Source organism: Ursus arctos, unplaced genomic scaffold (genome assembly GCF_023065955.2).
Source record: "Ursus arctos isolate Adak ecotype North America unplaced genomic scaffold, UrsArc2.0 scaffold_36, whole genome shotgun sequence".
Taxonomy (NCBI): domain Eukaryota; kingdom Metazoa; phylum Chordata; class Mammalia; order Carnivora; family Ursidae; genus Ursus; species Ursus arctos.
In genome coordinates, this window is record NW_026623050.1 from 220,427 (window position 1) to 233,471 (window position 13,045).

General features: G+C 39.9%; 1 long non-coding RNA gene across 1 annotated transcript; it reads left to right on the forward strand.

The window, feature by feature from the left end:
* The first annotated feature begins 1,935 nt into the window (after window positions 1-1,935).
* On the forward strand, window positions 1,936-8,385 carry LOC130542497 (uncharacterized). The gene is made up of 3 exons (XR_008957096.1): window positions 1,936-2,274; window positions 2,454-2,529; window positions 6,293-8,385. It is a non-coding gene; the product is annotated as an uncharacterized LOC130542497 (long non-coding RNA).
* Window positions 8,386-13,045: the final 4,660 nt, after the last annotated feature.

The window sequence follows — 13,045 nt, forward strand, 5'->3', positions numbered from 1 at the left end:
TAAGGTCCCTTTGGCAACCCTCTGGCCCGTGCTGGGAAAGAAATCTTTTCGGTTGATCTGTTTAGAAGTCCCTATTACTTTACTTTTCCCGTCCAATTCAACATCAAAGTCTGGGCGAGCATGAGCTCTGAATTAAGTTTTCAGGTATGTTGTAACCAACAGATTGTGACACACATAAACGCACAGATTTAAAAACAAATCATTGTTGTGGGGACACCTGGGTGGCTCAGTCCTTAGGCATCTGCCTTTGGCTTAGGTCATGATCCCATTGTCCTGGGCTCAGCGGGGAGCCTGCTTCTCTCTCCCTCCCCCACTTCCCCTGCTTGTGTTCCCTCTGTAGCTGTCTCTCTGTTTGCCAAATGAATAAATAAAAGTTTTTAAAAATGCATCATCGTTGCAAAAAGACCCTGTTACATGTACCTGCTATGTACGAGGTTTTGTGGGCTCTATAAGGAAATACACAAGAGGAAAATTGAAGTAAGTGGCATAAAGCATGTAGAGGGAGGGGTGTGGTTGTGTATATTGTTTTTGCTTATATTTTCCTTTTTGGTGGATGTGGTTGGATAGAGATCAATTACTTTAGCCTGAGGGAATCTGGAACACCTGGTCTCTGCGCTCAAATTAGCACTTTCAGGCAGTATATATCAAATACCTAATTTGTTCAAATACCTTATAAGCTTATGGTGGATAGAACTTCTTCACCTTAGTCTCCTAATCGGAATGGTTTTATTACTGATAGAAACCAAAGTAATGTGTTCTTCACTTTTACGGTTAGGTGGAATTATATAGGTTTTAGAACGATAAGGAGTGAAAGCACCAACACCTACGGTAGAAACAAAAAAAGCCGAGCCCTCTTTTATTTTTTAGTATGTCTAGCTATGATTACTTATTCATGCATAATGTCTATCACATGAGTTAATGTTACAATAAGCCAGTCTCTGACTCAGTGTTAAATGGCAGATCCAATTCTGCTGTCTATCACCTTCACTTTAAGTTCAGTTAGCCAGCATGTAGTACATCATTAGTTTCTGACGTAGAGTTCAACGATTCATTAGTTGCATATTACACCCGGTGCTCATCACCACACGTGCGCTCCTTAATACCCATCACCTGGTTACCCATCCCCCACACCCCCTCCCTTCTGAAACCCTCAGTTTGTTTTCTGGAGTCCAGAGTCTCTCATGGTTTGTCTCCCTCTCTGATTTCTTCCCATTCAGCTTTCCCTCCCTTCCCCTATGGTCCTCCGTGCTATTCCTTATGTTCCACATGAGTGAAACCATATGATAATTGTCTTCCTCTGCTTGACTTATTTCATTTAGCAGAATCCCCTCCAGTTCCATCCATGTCGATGCAAATGGTGGGTATTCATCCTTTCTGATGGCTGAGTAATATTCCATTGTATGTATGGACCACATCTTCTTCATCCATTCATCTGTTGAAGGGCATCTCCGCTCCTTCCACAGTTTGGCCTCACTCGAGCTCTCTTTAATTTGGCTCAGAATCTGCTTGGAGTTTATCACTTTACCTCACAGCTGCTGGTGACCCAACTGGAGTTTCCTGGCAACCTTAGTATGGTTTTCGTAAATTTAGAGAACACCACAGGCTCCTATTTTGGATGGTAAAACTTTGTGAATCTATTTGACCGGTTGTCTTTGAGGCAGCAGTTGAATAACTAAAACTTCTCTCTTCTCTTTTGTAACAAACAGGGATCTTGCCGACTTGCCATCATTCATTTCCTGATTGAAATTCCTCAGTGGTTGTCTATCATCTCAGGATAAAGTGCCTTGTCTTACTCAACCCTTTGTGTTCCTGGTTTTCCTTTCCTCCCCAGCCCCATCTCATCTTGACATCACACGCACGTGCGTGCACACGCACACACGCACGCACGCACGCACACCTGCCCCCGCCCCGGAGCTAGTGCGTGCTTCAGCCAGTACGTCTGACACGCCCCGCAGTTTCAGTTCCAAGCTTTCAGACTTTCTCTTCCCTCTGCCAAGAACCTCTTCCTCTCCCTCTCTGCCTCTTCCCTCTGTCCACCTCCCCACCTTCTCTTACAACGACTTTCCCTTGAACCCGGGAGTCTTGGTTTCTTCTTCACTCTTAATTTTGGTTTCCGTCCGAAGCTCCATCTTTGTGCCCCGGGCGTGCGCTGCACTCCGCGCTCGTGGGACGTAGTATAATTGAGTCACTGCATTTTTACCTGCTTACCTGTCAGCAGCTTCTCAGGCAGGATCCGTCTGTCTAACTCACCATGTTGTCCCCCCTCCCAGCCAGGTAAGTCCTAAATAGGAAATGTTTGATACAAATGGTTGAATAAATGAGTAAACAGAGGAGCAAAGGGCTGCTGGGTGTTTTTACTAAACCAGAATATTCAGGGGAGACCCAGGTGCCTGTACTTATCAGTCATCCATTCTTGGCTGTAGCCACCAGCTAACACCTGTTTTTCTGTCAAGGGACGATTCACTCAGTAATGGAGTTCCTGTAACAGGACCCCACCGTGCTGTCAGTGCGCACATCTGCAAACCCTCCGTGAGTATCATTGGGATTGGGGCCTTACACATGGATCATTGATTGGACACTGCCAGTTCTGTTGCAGATTTAGTGTCAGGAGCTTGCTCAATAAGGTACCCAGCACAGTACCTTTCAAGTTTCATTGTTCGATGGATGTGTGCAGATCATCATTACGGTAAAACCCAGGCGGCTGAGAGCAGCTCGTCAGGATCTGTGGGTAAGGTCGTTGCCCGCACCACATTGGTCGCTCCTCTGACCGGTTCAGAGAGGAATGTAAGCAGGGGGCTCCGCCACTCTGTGGTCAGCACTGTCCGTCTCTGTTCAGGGACTTCACTGTTAACTTCTGAGCCTTTTTCTGCCCTTACTTCCCCCTCACCCCTCCCCGTGCGAAATCATAATATCTGGGAAATGAAAAGTTATTCTTATAGAAAAAGATTGTTGATCTTGGACAACCAGAGTTGGGTAAATCTGGGATGGGGGATCGAAACGTTCTACTGAAAATACAGTTGTTGAAGATTATTTATCTGAAAACTGTTCATATTCATTTTATTTTTTTAAAGATTTTATTTATTTGACAAAGCGAGAGAGCACAAACAGTGGGAGCAGGAGATGGAGAAGCAGGCTCCCCACTGAGCAGGGAGCCTATACAGTTTGGGGCTTGATCCCAGGACCCTGGGATCATGACCCGAGTGGAAGGCAGGTGCTTAACCGACTGAGCCACCCGGGCTCCCCTGTTCATATTCATTTTAATTTAATGGGTCAGAGCACTCGGCAAAAAGAGCAATGGTTAATGTTTGCTGATTACTCTTATCAATTTTCTGTCTGGTGTTAGGACATATGAATGTTACCACTGAAAGACTTAATTTCTTTTGTGTTTTAGGAAAGCGTTCCAGTTTGGAGGGAGAACTTTGGTCTGGGGTATAAAATCAGTCTTCAAATCTCGGATTGCCATAGCTTGTCTCTGCTGTGTGGTCTGGAATATGACACCGGCAGCCCATTCAGGGCAATAATTTTTTTTCTGTTACATCATATCCCTGTGATAATAGGAAAGTTTATTTCTAAGTGATATAAACAAATGAAGAATGGAAAGGACTAGATAAAATGACTTACTTTAAAATAGATAAAACATTGATTTTAGTGTGTACAATGGAAACACATGTATGTTTCACCCTCCCCTGGAACAAATATATGGTCACAGAAAGCTCATTAAATCGATCCTGTTTCTAATCCTGCATTAATCACAGCAAGGTCACACTGAAATTATCTAGTGATTAGTCATCATAATAATAGTACTTCCATTTATTGAGTGCTTTCCACATACCTGTAGCTGTGCTAGATGGCCCACTTATATTAGTTCATTCCATTCTCATAACAGCCCTGTGAAATAAGTACTCTAATTCCTGTTTTTTTCCACCTGAAGAAATTGAGGCATGGCAAGGTGAAGCCCCTTGGCCAAGGTCTCCCTGTTAGTAACTGACACGGCCAAGGTTCGGATGCTGGTTCAACCCCAGAGCCTGTGTGTGTATACTTAACCCCTACACTTTAAAGAGTTGAGTTGGAGCTAAAGAGAAATTCGTTAGTAAACTAATATATGGACATAATAATTTCTGCTTCTGGGAGTTTGCTCACAATTAATAGCCACACAGGAAGCATTCTGCTGGAAAATAAAGGCCAGCATTTATATTATACTTTGTTTTCTAGGAGCTTTACTAGACAGCTTGTTTAATGCAAATGCTTTCTTTTTTTTTTTTTTTAAAGATTTTATTTATTTATTTGACAGAGACAGAGACAGCCAGCGAGAGAGGGAACACAAGCAGGGGGAGTGGGAGAGGAAAAAGCAGGCTCATAGCGGAGGAGCCTGATGTGGGGCTCGATCCCATAACGCCGGGATCACGCCCTGAGCCGAAGGCAGACGCTTAACCGCTGTGCCACCCAGGCGCCCCAATGCAAATACTTTCTGCTAAGGTAGGTCAGCAGTTTTCACATTTGGGGTGCATCAGAATCACCTGGGGAGCTTATAAACCTGGAAATACCCAGGGCCCCATCCCAGACCCACTGAGTCAGTATCTCTGTGGGTGGAGACGGGGCATTTGGTGTTTAATAAGCTTCGCAGGTGATTCTGACACATACAAGGTTGAGAATGATAATCCTCAGGTTTGTAGATATACTGAGGGCCTCACAGGAAGCCTGGGGATGGCTAAATTGCAACGCATAAATTTCAAACCATCACCCTGTCTAAATTTATAGAATAACTGTCAATTGGCAGCATCTGTGGTATGATCGCTCCTAATGGAACTGATTGTCACCTCATTTTTCTTTTTCCCTGTTGAAAGACTGTTAATGATAATAGCCAGCACTCTGTTTTGTGTGCGTTCAAGTCTTTCTTACGAGGCGTATAAGCAATGGTAGTTATATTCCCTGTAACCACTATTAATAAAATCTCAAGCAGTTTCAAACAACAACTGTTCAGACTCCAAATAAAGAATCGCATAATCCCGAGATTAGAGTCGTCACGTGCAGCCATGTGTTCCTTGGTTCTCCTTCACGGCATCTCTACCGGGGGTCTGAGTGGCCCGGCCCTGCTGGATGGCTGGCACTGCCTGGGAACAGTCTATTCTGTCCAACTTCGAAATTCTTCCCTTTAACAAGGTGAAACCTATTTCTCTAGAGCTTTCATACACTGGTCTTGGTTCTAACTCCTCTATCAGAACGTCTTACCCAAGTCAGCCGAAACCTTGGCCCAAGAAAGTAATTCCCTGGCTGCTGTTTTCTGGGGAGTTTGCAGGGTGCCATGCTGTTTGATGTGAGCTGTTTGTCCTATGGCCAGGGTGTCTGTCAGGCTGTTTTCTGACAGAAGCACTTAGAATTATAGCACTTCCACTAAATTCGTGATTCATATTGTTTTTTTTTTTTTAATTTTAGCAATTCTCTAGAGAGAGATTTATTTGGGGTTTTTAAATATAGAGGTCCAAATGACAGAAAAAGGAATGTGATCTTACATTTTCTCCAAGCATTCAAAGTGGTCCATTTTATATTAATGTAATTAGCATGCTATGCTAGATGTCACCACCAGACTGAAGGTTAAAGATGTTGTTTACTTTTCTGTGAGATGTTCAGAACCTTCTATAAACCTTGTGGTTGGTAATAGGTGTCTTCTAGGGTACCTGGGTGGCTTAGTCGGTTAAGCATCTGCCTTCCGCTCAGGTCGTGATCCCAGGGTCCTGGGATAGAGCCCCTCATCGGGCTCCCTGCTCTGCGAAGAGCCTGCTTTTCCCTCTGCCTCTCTCTCTGTCTGTCTCTCATGAATAAATAAATAAAATCTTTTTAAAAAGTAGGTCTCTTCTAAATGAGAAATATGGTGCACAGCAGCTTCCTGTGACTGATTTGCTGCTTTGAAGTTCAAAATAAAAAGCCCATTTATGTCTTCACTGCCCAAGAACTTCTGACTCTAACAGTCATTCTTTCAAGGATACATTTCCTTTTCACCATCCTTTCTACAGAACTTGAGACAGTCCCTTTTCCAATATCCTTTACCTGGGTCCAGAATGAGAGGCCACCATTTTCCTCTGTCTCCCCTGATACTTGCAGCCTGTTGTCCTTGTATCATGGATATTCTTTCCTGAAATTACTCTGATCTCTCTGTTGCTCTGACTCAACCTATTCAAGATATTTTGCCACCTCCTCTTTAGCATCTGGACTCCTACCATCATTGATGACCTCTTCAACAGTCATGCTGATTCTTCATTTTTAAAAATTATTTATTATTATTATTTTTTTTTAGAGAAGGAGAGGCAGAGGGAGAGAGAGAGAGAGAGAATCTTAAGCAGGCTCCACACCCAGCGCAGAGCCCAACACAGGACTCGAATTCATGACCCTGACATCATGACCTGTGCTGAAATCAAGAGTTGGACACTCAACTGACTGAGCCACCCAGGCACCCTGCAAGTTGATTCTTCAGATGTGAAACAAAGAACATAGTAACAGAAACTTATTTATGAGTCACTTGTATTTATTTTATAAGAGAGTAATATGAACGTATAGACATGCTCTGACAGCTGGAAATTACACCGTGGGAAATGATATATCTGCTTTAGCAAAAGGGACTGAATGATTGACATTTAGAACTACAATAATACGTGTATGTCTTAAAGTCTGGTCTTTGGAAAAATACATTGATTTGTATTACTAAACTTTCTAGGGTTAACTCCCACACAAACTAACAGATAAAGTCACTGGCCACGATTTATAATTACAAAGCAAGAAGAGCAGCAATTGAAAATTACGACCAACTCACAACACTGCTGATGCAGTGTTTCAGACAGCATCCTGTCTGAAAATTGTAGGAATTTAACTATCTGACTGCTCATTAATTGTGGGAGCTCAGCAGCCTGCCAAGTATTGTATGACTGCCAGCATTCCTCATGGAATTCTGATTTAGCTTTGGCAAAGCAACGCCAACTTATGTATTAAGCACAGTAGGCACAATGCCTAGGGCCCAGGAGACTTTTAGGGAGCCCAGGAAAATATCTTAGTTTATTTTAAAATAAGAAGAGAATAAACAAAATAATAAGGAATCTGCCTGAAATATATTTGTCTTTATACAGTGCAGTTATAAAATAAAATTTTAATTTTTTTTTTATGGAAGAAGGGGTCAACAAAGGCAAAAGTGCCTAGGGACTCACCATATCATAAGGCCCTGTAGTAAACTCTAATACTCTGGTAATATAGCCCATGGATGCCAAATTTTAATGGCTCTTAATAACTTATAAAATATGGCATTTACTGTTATATGAAACTCTATGGAACTGTTTGTCATGTGATCAGAAGAAAGCACTTGAATTTTAGCATCTGGACTGGAGGATATTCATAGCCTACCCATGAATAGGGGACCATTTTTAATGATTACAGCTCTTCCCCACAACATCCCTACTCAAAATGTAGTCCATGGTCTAGCAGCATAAAGTAGAAAGGCAGAACTTCAGGCCCTACCCAGAGCTTCCTAATCAGAATGTACTTTTTTTTTTACAAAATCCTCAGGTGATATGCATGCATGAGAAAATTGAGAGGCACTGTCAGTTTTAGAAGAATCTATACCTAGAAACTATTCTGCATTCTAATAGAGAGGAATTCTCCAAAAGTGACATGATTGAGGGGAAAAAAAAAGAGAGAGAGAGAGAGAAATCCTTGGTCAATACCACCTCTACCCATCAAAAATGAGTAGTTCAGATCCCACAAGAAGCAAAGGAATCTTCCAACAATGTGGAAGAGGTGGTCATAAAAAGACAGTAAGAAAACTATAAAACTTAGAAGAAAACGCAGGGGAAAAGCTTCATAACATTGGATTAGGCAACAGTTGCTTAGATATGACAACAAAAGCAGAGGCAAAAAAAAATACAAATAGACAAATTGTACTACATCAAAAATTTTGAACAGCTTTATTGAGATATGCCACATTCCATACAATTCATCCATTTAAAGCTTTTAGTGTATTCACAGAGCTGTGCAACCATCACTACAATTAATTTCAAAACATTTTTGCCACCTCAAAATGAAACCTCATATGCATTAGCAATCAATTTCCTCACTTCCTCCCAGATCCTGGCATTAGTCAGCTTTCTCTTTATGGATTTACCTACTGTGGACATTTTATATAAGGGAAATCATATAATCTGTGGTCCTTTTTGGCTGGTTTCTTTCTCTTGGCATAATGTTTTCAAAGTTCATTCATATTGGAGCATGTGTCGGTACTTCATTCTGTTTTATAGCTAAATAATATTTCATTGTATGGTATACCACATTTTTTTAGCCACTCATCAATAGATGGATTTTGGGTTATTTCCACTTTTTGACTATTATAAATTATGGTTCTATGAATACTCGTGTACTGCTGTTTGTGTAGACATATGTTCTCGAACCTTTTGGGTACATACTTAGGAGTAGAATTGCTGGATCATATGGCAACTGTTTAACATTTCAAGGAACTGACAAACTATTTTCAAAGCGGCCACTCTATATTCCTATCAGCAGTATATAAAGGTTTCAACTTCTCGACATTCTTACCAATGCTTGTTATTATCTGACTTTTTGATTGCAGTTGTCTTAGTGTTTGCATACATCACATTGTGATTTTTGATTTTCATTTCCCTGATGGCTACTGACACTGAGCATCTTTTCATGCGCTTATTGACTATATGTATTTCTTCTTTGACTAAATATCTGTTTAGATCCTTTGCCCATTTTTAAGTTGGACTATTTGTCTTTTTATTGTTAATTGTAAGACTCCTTTTTATATTCTAGATACAAGTCCTTTATCAAATATATAATTTCAAAATATTTCTTCCGCTATTTAGATTGTCTTTCTACTTTCTTGTCGGTGTCCTTTGAAACACAAAAGTTTTAAATTTTTATGATATTTAAGTAATCTATTTTTTCTTTGGCCATTTGTGCTTTTGGTGTCTTACCTAAGAAGCCATTGCCTAACCCAAGGTCTTGAAGACTTATGTCTATGTTTTCTTCTAAGATTTTTAATGGCTTTAGTTCTTATTTTTAAGTCTTTGATCCATTTTAAGGTAGTTTTTCTACATGGCATATGGTAGGGGTCCAAATTCATTCTTTTGCATGTGGATATCCAGTTGTCCAAGCACCATTTGTTTAAAGGGCTATTCTTTCTCCCATTGAATTATCTTGGTACCCTTGTCAAAAATAATTTGAATGTAAATGTGAGGGTTTACTTCCATACTCTCAATTCTATTCCATTGATGTAAAAATGTCTGTACTACATTAAAATAAAAAGAACCCTTTTGTACATCAAAGGACACCATCAACAGAGTGAAAAAGACAACCCACACAGAGGGAGAAAATATTTGTAAATCATATATCCAAAAAGGAGTTAATATTCAGAACATATGAAAAGTCCTATAACTCAACAACAACAAAACAACTATCTTTAAAAATGGGCAAAAGACCTGAATAGACATTTCTCCAAAGAAGAAATGCAAATGGCTAATAAGCACATGAAAAGATGCTCAACATCAATAGTTGTCTTAATCCATTTGGGCTGCTATTAACAAAATCCCACAGACGGGATAGCCTATACTCAGCAGAAATCTCTTACAATTCTGGAGACTAGGAAGTTCAAGATCAAGACACCGGCACGGTCTCATTCTGATGTGGGCTTGCTTCCTGGTTCACAGATGGCCATCTCTTTGTCGTGTCCTTGCACAGGGGAAGGCGCTGGAGATCTCTGTGGGGTCTCTTTTAAATACACTAATCCCATTCATGATGGCTCTCCCCTCATGACCTAACCACCTCCCAAATGTCCCACCTCTTAATACCACAACCTTTAAGAGTTAGAATTTCAACCTATGAATTTTGAGGGGACACAAATATTTGACCATAACACTAGTTATTAGGGAAATGCAAATCAAAATTACAATGAGATACTGCTTCTCATCTATTAGGATGACTATTATAAAACAACAACAACAACAAATTAACAAGTAAAGTTGTAAGGATGTGGAGAAGTTGTAAACTTCTGTGTGTGAGCAAGTTGTAAAGATGTAGAGAAACTAGGACCCTTGTGCATTGCTAGTGGGAATGGAAAATGGTGCAGCAGCTGTGGAAAACAGTATGGAGACTGCTCAAAAAATTAAACATAGAAATACCATATGATCCAGCAATCCCACTTCTGGATACCTACTCAAAAGAAGGGAAAGTAGGGATTCGAATAGATATTTGTACACCCATGCACTATTAGCTGCAGTACTTACAATAACCAACCAGTACTTACAATAACCAACCCAAATGTCCATCAATGGATGAATGGATTTAAAAAGTAGTATAAACATACAACGGGGTATTATTCCGTCTTAAAAAGGAAGAAAATTGCGACATTGTGACACATGGTACAATAGGGGTGAACCTTGAGGACATTATACTAAGTAAAATAAGCCAGCTACAACAAGGCATATACTGTAAGATTGCACATACATGAGGTATCTAGTCAAATGCATAGAAACTGAAGGTAGAATGGTGGTTCCCAGGGGTGGGGCAGAGGGAAATAGGGATTTGTTTAATGAATATAGACTTCTGCTTTGCAGGATGAAAAAGCTCTGGAGATTGGTTGTACAATAATGTGAATAAACTTAACACTACTTAACTGGGCACTTAATGGTACATTCTGGGTTATGTATATTTTGCCACAATTTTTAAAAAAGATGATAAGACACAAATCAAGAAAAAGATCCAGGTTTTTTTTTTTTTTTACACTTATTATGCACAGATGTAAACAGAGGGCTAATGGTTTGTGAAGGATGGTGTATAAGACAGACAAAACAGGGATGTTGCAAAGAGGGCTTAGAGATGTCTCGTGTGAAACTGGAGTTCAACTATTGTACTTCTTAAGTCCTCTGACTGGTTTTGGAGCCAATCCTTTGGCCTGGGTCCCTGTGGTGCATTGAATGTTGCTATCCTGCAGCCACAGGCCAGTGAGAAGCTGGGTCCCTCTGGCCAAAAGAGCCCAAATGCACAGAGGGTAGTGTTACATAACTCTTAGTTTTAACTCTTCAGTTTCTTATTCACTAGTGTTCAACCACAATAACTAACAATATTTGTATCTTAGGTTTTACAAAGTGCTTTCTCTAAAATTTCTCTGGCTGTTGAGAATTTTGCCTTTTTTCTTAATATTAAAAAGAATTGTTTCCTTCTTCTGTGTATAAGTTGTTTAGCATATCTTCACACTACCCCAATTCATTTTACCTACAATTTTCAAAGAATTTGGTGGAAGGGATGAGAACTTAAGAGTAAAATGGAAAGTGAAATCTTTTCATTGGAATTTATTTTTGCAGGACATTAAGGCAAGTCAGATGCTTATTCAGCTCCTCTGAGAACTGTGGGTTACATATCCCATTTCAGAGGACTCCACAGGGAACTTCAGAAACCCGAACTTGGAGTCCCAGTGCATGATGGGCATTTTTAAATATTAAGGAAATTGGATCCGGTTTACTTGAGTTAAAGAGATTAGCTAACCTACTTGAAGTAAATGAGGTTTGAGAACTCAGAGGGCAAAAATCACTTAAAGTAAATAGTAGGGTGTTTGGGGGGGATTGGCACAGCTGAAGTTTCCTAAGCATTCTGTTAATATTATTCTATTTTTAAAAAACAAACCCACTGACTTAAATATAAGAGAAGTAGAGAAGGGTATAAACCTCATTACTTTGTAGTCACACCTTATAACCTACTACTTCTTCCGTAACAGCCAATGTAGAAGAACTGTTTGAAAAGCACCTTAACAATGAAATATGCTGACAAGCAAATTATTGACAGGGAGGAAAGACCAAAATCATCATCAAAGATGCCACTTTAAGTGATCATGAAAAATCCAGATAAGGATGACAACCGTTTTTTGGCTTATTCAAGTTATAAGAATTCAAAGTAAATTCTATTATATATTTTTAGCAATGTCAGCTTCTCTCTTTATTTTAAAAATAGCTTTATATTTTTGCAATTTATGTATTTATATATATTTACATTGAAAAAATATTATAAAATATTGCAAAAAATCAGAAACATACCTTTTAAAAAAAGAAAATAAATACTACCTGTAAAACCCTGACTCAACCTCTGTTGGTATAATCCAACATTTAGAAAAAATGCCTTGTGTGGTTTTTGAGCGTTGTCTCTGTTCCTATCCTTGTTCACCCCCTTGTGGCCATGATATGAAGAAGCCAAGAGCCACGCAGCAAAAAAGGAAGAGAGAAAATCAAAGGGCTTGGGTAATAATCTGATCACCTCTCACTTTAACGGTATTTTCAATAATTAAGGTAAGTAGGTCTGCTTGAAATCTATATGGGTCAAGATCTTGGCAGGAAGTAGATGGAAGACTTGTAGGGGTTATTGTAAATTATCCCTTCATTAAAGTTTCTTGCAAGTATGGGCAGAAGTAAGGGAAACTGAATGAGGTGTCCTCCATATACCTCCTCTTGGCCAAACCCAATTACAAGCACCCAGAGGTCAAAGGAACCAAGTTTTTGCAATCCTTCAAGATCCAGCCTTCTAGGGCACAAAGCAGAGTGAAGGGTAGAGAGTGGATCTGGCTGGGCAAATAGAGCAAGTCCAGTACACAATCTTTCTAAAATATTTCATTATAATTATAGTTTCTTTTAAAAGGCAGGAGTCCAAGGGATACATTATGGAATGACTTGCATAATTTAGAGCTGAATACCTATGCAGTTCCTGGAAAACACCAGAGACATAGTATTTCGCACTACCAGAAAACATTAATTAGAATTATCTACTCCATCTATGCCTGTGGAGGTGTAAGCTGGCATTTGAAGGGTTCAGATCATCAGATTCTTTGGTATTAGGGTGACAATAAGGTAGGGGAACAAAGAGAAAGGCAGAAATGGGGATGCAGAGCTCAGTTGCTGTTTGCTGCTGGTCCTCTTCCACTCTGCTCCCTATAAAAAGTGAACTCCCTAGCTCCTACATATGGTATTCAGACCGACACTGATTACCTACTAATCAAATGGAACAC